Source organism: Dasypus novemcinctus, chromosome 1, assembly GCF_030445035.2.
Source record: "Dasypus novemcinctus isolate mDasNov1 chromosome 1, mDasNov1.1.hap2, whole genome shotgun sequence".
Classification (NCBI taxonomy): Eukaryota; Metazoa; Chordata; class Mammalia; order Cingulata; family Dasypodidae; genus Dasypus; species Dasypus novemcinctus.
In genome coordinates this window covers 61,708,065-61,716,860 of record NC_080673.1, presented here as the reverse complement: position 1 = coordinate 61,716,860, position 8,796 = coordinate 61,708,065, and the positions used below count along the sequence as shown (strand labels likewise).

The following is an 8,796-nucleotide window of genomic DNA, read 5'->3' as shown; positions in this document are numbered from 1 at the left end:
CTGATTTTTTTTATTTGCATTGTCTTTCTATTTTTTTGTTAGTCAAACTAAGGGTTTGTCTATTTTATTAATCTTCTCAAAGAACAAGCTTTTGGTTTTGCTGATTTTCTCTATTTTTTGTTCTCAATTTTATTTATTTCTGCTCTAATATTTATTACTTCCTTCTTTCTGTCTGCTTTAGGATTAGTTTGGTGTTCATTTTCTAGTTTCCCTAGATTTTCAGTTAAACCTTTGATTTTAGGTCTTCTTTTTAATAAAAGAACTTAGGGCTATAAGTATCCTCCTCAGCACTACCTTCACTATATCCCATATGGTTTGATAAGTCATGTTCTTGTTTTCATTCATTTCAAGATATTTACTAATTTTCCTTCCAATTTCTTCTTTGCTCTACAAAATGTTTAGAGGTGTGTTTTTTAGCCTCCATATATTTGCAATTTTTTTTCCTTTTCCACCTCTTATGGTTTGCTGTTTCATTCCATTATGATGCGAGAAGATGCTTTGTAGAATTTCAATCTTTTACATTTATTGGGAGCTCTTTTGAGACCCAATATGTGGTCTAACCTGCAAAAAGATCCATAAGCCCTTGAAAAGAATGTAAAACATGCTGATTTGGGGTGCAATGTTCTGTATATGCCTGTCCGGACCAGCTTATTTATCATATTGTTCAAGTTCTCTTTTTTGCTTCTTGATCTTCTCTCCAATTGTTCTATCTGTTGATGTTGAAATCTCCAAATATTATTGTAGAGATGTTTATTTCTCTTTTCAGTTTTGCCCTTTTCCCTCATATATTTTGGGGCACCCTGATTAGGTACACAGATATTTATGATTGTTACTACTTCCTGGTGGATTGTCCCTTTTATTAAAATGGTCTTTCACATCTCTTATCACTTTTTTTTTGCATTTAAAATCTCTTTTAATGATACCACAATAGGTATGACTACTCTCTTTTGGTTACTGTTTGTATGAAATATTTTCCCCATCTTTTGCACTCATTCTATTTGCATCTTAGGGTATAATGAAAGTCTTCTGCTGACAACATATGGATAGTTCATGTTTTTTAAAAATTCTGTCAGCCTATATCTTTTGATTGGAGAGTTTAATCCATTATCATTAAATGCTATTAATGTAAAGACATTACTTACTTCAATCATTGTATCTATGACTGTCTTATGTCATACCTTATTTTTGTCTGTAGTTTACCTCTTTGGTTACCCTTTCCGGTAGTCATCACTCCTGCACTCTCCTGCAATCCTTCCACTCCTGTCTTTTCTTTCCTGGCTGCAGAACTCCCTTTAATGTTTCCTGCAGAGCCAGATTATTGTTTACAGATTCTCTTTGTTTCCATTGGAGGAGGTCTATTTAGATTTACTTTAATTGGAGTATGCTGTGCTTCTTGGACATGTATATTCATGTTTTTTTAAATGAGAGTTGGGAAATGTTCAGCCCTTATTTGCTCAATAATCTTTTGACCCATTTTTCCTTCTCTTCTCCTTCTGGAACTACCATAACAAATATTTGGGTGTGCTCTGTGCTATCATTTAACTCTCTGAATTCTTGTTCATTTTTTTCCATTCTTCTCTCTTTTCAATTTCAGCTATTCCATCTTCTATGTCACTAGTTCTCTCCTCTATGATTTCAAATCTGCTGCTGTATGCCTCTATTGTATTTTTTATCTTCTTTTTGAGTATTTCATGCTATTATTTTTCTACTCAAGTCTTCAAAACTTTCTTTTTACTCACTTAGTGTCTTCTTAATGTCTTTTATTTCTTTAGTCATACTGCCCTACTCCATGATCTGACTTAGAATTATATGAATATCCTTGATTAGTGGTTTCAAGTCCTTTGTCTTAACTGTAGCTTTGATTTTTTCCTTTGTCTGAGCCACATTTTTCTTTATCTTAGTATGGTTTGTAATTTTCTCTGAGGTCTAGGCATCTGATTATGATGGTGCATTTCATCTCACAGTCAGTTTATTTCTTTTGCCTAGGGATTTACTGTTAGGTAGCTGTGTGCTACTACTGTTCTATGATTCTTTTTTAAAATTATTATTATTATTTTATTGAGGCACCAGGGCCAGGGATTGAACCAGGGACCTTGTATGTGGGAAACCAGTGCACAACTACTGTGTTTTGTTTTTTGTTGTTTTTGTTGTTGTGGTATTTTTTTTAGGAGGTACTGGTGATTGAACCCAGGACATTGTAGTGGGAAGCAGGTGCTCAACCACTGGAGCTATATCGACTCCCTGTTATATGATTCTTGGCTCAACTTTTTTCTAGATCTTTAGGATTGCTCTAATTTAAGTGCTCAAGACAGGGTTAAGAACCAGTAATGGTTTACAGGTGAGTTTCTGAGGTCCTTAGAGAGGTGGCAGTGAAGGTGCCAACTTGGTTTTTTAATTTATTATTATTTTTCCCTTCTTTATATGCAGTTTTCTGCTTTGCCAGCAGATGGCACTCTTCAGCAGGCCTCTCCACTAAGACCCCAGACACTAGGTTGGAAGACATTCCCTGTAACCCCATCCAGTGGGCTGTGCAGAAGCAATAGCCCTGAGCGTGGGCCAAGTATCACAAATAAACTTTCTCAGAAGGTACTCTCCTCCCTTGGCTGGTCACACCCTCCTTCTCTCTGTGCTATCATGACCTGTCCAGGGCAATAAGGAAAGTATTTGAGAAGGCAGGTTGTCTTTAGCTCCATGTCTGCTCTCAGGACAAACACTGTCATGGCCCCACCCAGCTTAGAAGTGTGCCCCTAGGTTGTAGAAGACCCAATTCACTGGCCAAAATCTGAATTTTCTGTAGGCTGTGTCCCTGCCTCTCACCTTTCTTGAGGGAGAGTACCCCTGTAACTCCCTTAGTCTGTAGCTGCAAGCCAGAAGCTGGAGGACCCACTGCTGTTTGATCCGTGGGTCAGGGATGGGTGCCAGAAGCTGATGTTGAGCTTTATTCATGGGATTTTTCCAGCCAGCTAAACTCCTTTCCTTTGCCCCTCTCTCTTCTGGGTGGTGTCTAGCTTTGCCTGGTGTCCTAAGCCTTAGAACAATTTTCTGGACAGTTTCTGCCTGCCCTGTAGCTATTTTTCAGAGATAGAAGTTATCCCTCTGCTTCTCTAATCCTCCATCTTCCCAGAAGTTCTGATGATTTTTATTTTATGATCAATGGGTTTACCATGTAGAGTTTTACATAGTGAAATAACATGATTAGATATATGATGTTTAAATGATGTGTCAAATATGGATTGTCAGAGTATGGCAGCAGGGACAGGAAGAAGAGTTGGAAGTTATTGCATCAATGCAGGTGCATTTATAGTAGTTTGGAGTAAGTGTTTAAATAAGAGATTTAGTTAATTCAAGAAACTGAGACATCTTTTGATATAGAGGGTATGCTAATGGATTAAATGCTAAAAGTGAGAGAATGTAATAATGACAAACATTTAGATTTTTGTTTTAAATGAGAGTGTGGATATCTGTGCTTCTTATTTTGATGGTGAAAGATTGTGGGGAGAATATGATATTTTAGAGAAAACAGAGTTTGGGGTTTGTCATGTTATATGTGTGATGCCTAACAGCCTCTTGAAGATAGTAACATGTACAAATAGGAAGTTCATGGTGAATCTCTGGGTTGAAAACATATATAGGGGATTTCTAGCATATAAATTTTATATAAATACATGGGACTGAGTGAAGTTACAGAGGGAGGGGATATAGACAGTGGAAAAAAGAGGACCTGTATTGATTTCTGGGGCACTCCAACATTTAAAGATGGAACATGGGAGTGGGAACAAGCAGAAACAGAACAAAAGGTGAAAAAGAAGTAAAATGAAGAAAGCAAATCATTTTTATAGGACAGAGTAAGAAAATACTAAAAAGTTGTTTGATATTTTATTTGATAACACATAAAATGCACTTTTTTAAAAGCACAGTGTGATTTTTTATGGCTTGAGTAAGAAAGTTAAGCAAAGCAAATTCAGGGTAAACACAGAGGGTATAAATTTCCCAATATTCTATTCATGAACAAAACAGCAACAACAAAAAACAAAACAGAAAACCACAAATAATACAGGAAATGAAGAATTATTAGTAAAGTAAATCTACAAATGAAAAAAAACATATTTTGATAACAGTGCTTAGTATTTCACAAGATAGTATAACTGATTTATTGATAAATATCATTCTGGTAATAGCTTAGCAGTCATGGAAGGTGGACTTTAAATTGTAAGTGTCTTTAGGTTCTAGGAAGAATGAATGAACAATTTATAATGAATATACCTCAGATAATCCCACACAATAAGACAATCTTGAGAGACCTAGCTGCTCAGCACACAAAAGAAATCACTGTATAACCATTATCTTCATAGTACTACAGGTAAAATATTTTCCATAAGTCCACAGAAGACTTGTGGAGCATTAAATCATAATTTACTGTCATTTATGCCTGCCTTATTCATCAAAATTAAGGTATAATATGCAATTGGTTCTGTAAAATATTTTAAATAATCAGGTGTAAATTTTCAATATATGAAATGTTTAATTTGTTAAATAATAAAAGTAAAAATATACTTGTACACATAAATGTTCTTTATTGATTTCATAAAAGTTACATATCCATTATAGTAATTAAATTTTGTCCCATTCATAATTTCTATGTTTCACTATTAGTTGTGAATATATTGTCATATTTGTAGAAATCTTGGAGTCAGAAGGGAATAGAAACAGTATCTGCATGTTAAGTTGATAAAATATTGTCAATTTTGAGAAATGAATAATTAATTGAGTGTTTAGGTATTTCTATCTCTAACACTATCTCAAAAATAATTTGATGTTGGATACAATGCAAAATAAATAAATTGAACATAAATAGTTTCTGACAAGAATAATTTATCTACAGTATAAATTTATAAATCAATAGAAGGGTAATTTGAATTTTACTTTTGATTATATGATTCAAAATATTGATGTGGGATTTCACTTGATTTAATCAAGAAAAATGTGGCTGTTCCAAACATCCTCCATAGCTGTACTAATTAGATATCTCAGGATATTGCACTTAAATTTTATTTTGGATAATCAGCAAGTGTTAGAAGAAATATTTGCCTTGCCAATGTTACAAGTACATAGTTTGAAATATTAGATATGCATGTGCTGAAATCTAAAAAATGTTATACATACATATACAAAATTACTAATATTTCCTATAGATTTAATATAGTTGAATAATCTAATTTATAATTATTTAAGGTATTTCAATAGAGTTAAGATGAAATTGAAGTGGGTTTTAAGTATTTAATCTAGTGCCAAATTTTATATTCTGGGGAGAAAGGAAATAACATTTTTCCAGTGACATTTGAAATAGATCATTATAACAATCAGCTGCTTATTTCAATATCTATAGTCCCATTATGAAGACCTAGTGATAATGAGGTTGTTTATAACTTTTATCCAAATAGACTATGTGGTCTAGTTTTTCTTTTTAAGCCTGCAGCATAATGAAGAACTTTAATGTTCCATCAAGGGCAAATAGATGGTGAATATGAATTGATATTTCACCCTTGCAAAGAAATGTTTCTTTAGATAATGTCTCCGAAAGAGTCAGAGGAAATTGCAATGAGAAATCATTCAGAGAAACATCTGAGAGACATGTTAAGTGGAATAAATATGTAAAACACTTGTGATAATAATTTTGGAAATTTATTACTGAAAGCAAATATTCAGAGACTGTTTGATCAGTCCTATGTCTGTGAAATTTAGTTTGCTGAGCTCACTTTCTTCTAAGAAGCAAACACTGCTTATTACTGTAAAAGGGAAATCAAATGTTATGTCACTAATTAAATTGCCAACATGACTCTTCTCAGTGATTTGTTGTTTCTTCTATTTTATCTCATTATAAAAATAGTTTTATATACATGTAGATATGAAAATAAACTGAAATATAAATTATTTAATAATCATTAAAAAAAGGAACAGGTCTAAATTGAGTCAGAGAGTGTATTAGTCAGCCAAACGGGTGCCAATGCAAAATACCAGAAATTGGTTGGTTTTTATTAATGGTATTTATTTGGGGTAGGAGCTTACAGATACCACACCAAAAAAAATAAGTTACTTCCCTTACCAAAGTCTATCTTTACGTGTTGTAGCAAGATGGCTGTTGACGTCTGTGAGGGTTCAGGCTTCCTGGGTTACTCTCTTCCAGGATCTTGCTTCTGTCTGGGTTCAGGGTTCCTTTCTTCCCAGGGCTTGCTTCTTCCTGGGCTCAGGGCTCCTCTCTTCCTGAAGCTTGCTTCTGTTTCCTCTGCAAACTTACTTCTCGGGGCTCCAGCTTAAGCCTTCAGCATCAAACTCCAACATCAAAACTCCAACATCAAAACCCTCAACTCTGTCCTTTGCCGTGCCTTTTCTCCAAAAGGTGGGGACTCAATGCCCTAATTACGTGGCCCAATCAAAGCCCTAATCATAACTTAATCACTTCCAGATACAGACAAGATTATAAACATAATCCAATACTTATTTTTGGAATTCATAATCATATCAAACTTCTACAGAGAGCATACAATGTCAATACAGTTGAATGTCAGCCTCTATGGCTTGTTTGAAATTTTGGATGGCTGGTCATAGTTAAATAATTGAAATCATTAGTTAAATATGTTCCATAGATATAGAAATGTGAAAAAATACTGTAAGGAAGATTCATTTTTATGTTTTTAATTACTTACTGTGAAAGAATTTCAATTTGAGAAAGGAACTATAGAAGTCAAACAAGGATCTCCTGTATAACCTTTCACCCATGATTAACATTTTCCCTGACTCGTGCTCTTCTTCCTCTCTCTACTATTTTTTTTAATCACTTGAGAGTAGAATGTGATATTCATAACAGAAAAGAAGCATTTATTCATTTCAGCTTCTACTGTTGAATAATCTTTCCATAAACAGTTCAAATAAGGTTGGCTAAATGCAAATATAACAACAGAGAACTCTAGATAATGGGTCCCTATTTGGATCCTATTAGGATCCATATCTGTCATTTTCTGCCATCATTATGCAACTTGGCTGCAGATTTTGTTGTTGCTTTTTAGTATTATTTTGAATAAATGTTAATTTAAACAAGGACCACCCTCTTGCACAAAGGACTGATCAGATGAACAGTGAAAAAAAGACTCTAATATTGAATATATTGTTGAAATTTCAGCAAACCCAAATCATTCTAGGTTGAGGAAAGAAATAAAACAATCTCTGTGATAAACTGAACAGGGGAAAATTGGCCTGTGCAGTTATGAAAATAAAAATAGTAAATGTCAGAACCTTAGGCTGATGTCTACAAATCTAGGTAGACTGTTGCAGTTTGAAGGTATATATACACAATAAAACATGTTCTTAAATCTAATGGAAATTTTTTAAAGGTACTGAAGTACTCCCATAATATTTCAAGCAAGACTTCATTTGTCTTTCTCCATGATTTTGGAGGTGGTTAGAGTCTGGGCACTAAATTTTGCCAATCTTTGTATGGAAAGACCTGTCTATACTTTTGAGCTGTTGGATCTTGGTTGATGAAGTAGTAGATCTCAGTTTGACAATTATGTGGAAGAAGTAGAATATCAATTTGTAGAATCCATTGAGGAGTAGAAATGTGAGCGAAATTTGGCAGAAATGATTTTGTTTGGGTATAATCTAGGTGAATTCTTGACTGCTGCTTACCCACTGTGGTATCCATTTAGACTAATAATCTCAATGCGGTGTAGCCTTGGAATTTTCTTGAGCAACTAGACTTTGCTGATCAAGACAGACCAATGCCTGTTTAGATTAGAACCTCATGATTGGCATCGACTTCCTTATCCCCTTAGCTGACCTCAATAAACAATGTTTACAGCCTGATTTTAAGCAAAAGTATTCTTTCATGTTTGAAGATGATATTGTTACAAAATTCATCTACCCAGAGGTACAGACTTTGAAAGAGACAATTTTCTAATATATTTTTTTTTCCTTAAAGATAGGCAAAAATCCAGTGCTCCAACAAATTAATAAAATGAATCCAATCTTCCTAGTTTTTGGTGACCTACAGAGCCTGATCCTGTACAAATGGTAACTCTTGAACAAGCATCCAATAATTACTACTACATTCCTACCTGATTAAAATAGCTATTCTTGAGGAAAGTAATTATCAAGCAGAGGAGTGCAACTAGAAAGTACAGATGCTCCCTGGCACTATGTAATGAGCACATTGAAACTACATGGGAAAATCTAATGACATAAAAATTTTCAGGAATAATTTATATTGTATAATAAAGAGTAAGGAATACAGTCCAAGAACAAACGGGTCTTCTGGAGTGCATGTGCTAGTTTGTTTCTGTATAAAGCTATTTTCACATTTATACCAGTTAGCACCTTTTAGAAAAACAAATTTCCTTTCTATTGCACAAAATTGAAATTCACTTACAATGATGGATGCAGTCTCCAAATTCATTAAAAAGATCATCTGTTTAATTTTAAACCGGGAAAAAGAAAAAGATGAGCCTCTATTCTAAGCAGTTCATATTCTATACTATTTCCATATAATTTTCCTAATATTAAAATTCATTTATATGAGAATTTGTCATAATAATGTATAATTGCTGATACCATGAACTTTCACCTTACTTCGTTTTGTTTTATGATTATGCCTTACACATAACATGGAGCTGGGATTTACTTTTCATCCTAATAGTCTCCTTATAATCCTTCTAGTGTTGGTGTACTTTGCAAGCTGCTCCCATGTTTTGCAGATGGCTTCTCTATGTACTCTTTGGATTGAGATATCTCTTCTTGTTTTGA

At 33.8% G+C, this 8,796-nt stretch overlaps 1 pseudogene; it reads left to right on the top strand.

Annotated features, from left to right (window-relative positions):
* The first annotated feature begins 2,327 nt into the window (after positions 1-2,327).
* LOC111765645 (1-acylglycerol-3-phosphate O-acyltransferase ABHD5 pseudogene) lies at positions 2,328-7,954 on the top strand (annotated as a pseudogene).
* The last annotated feature ends 842 nt before the right edge of the window (positions 7,955-8,796 follow it).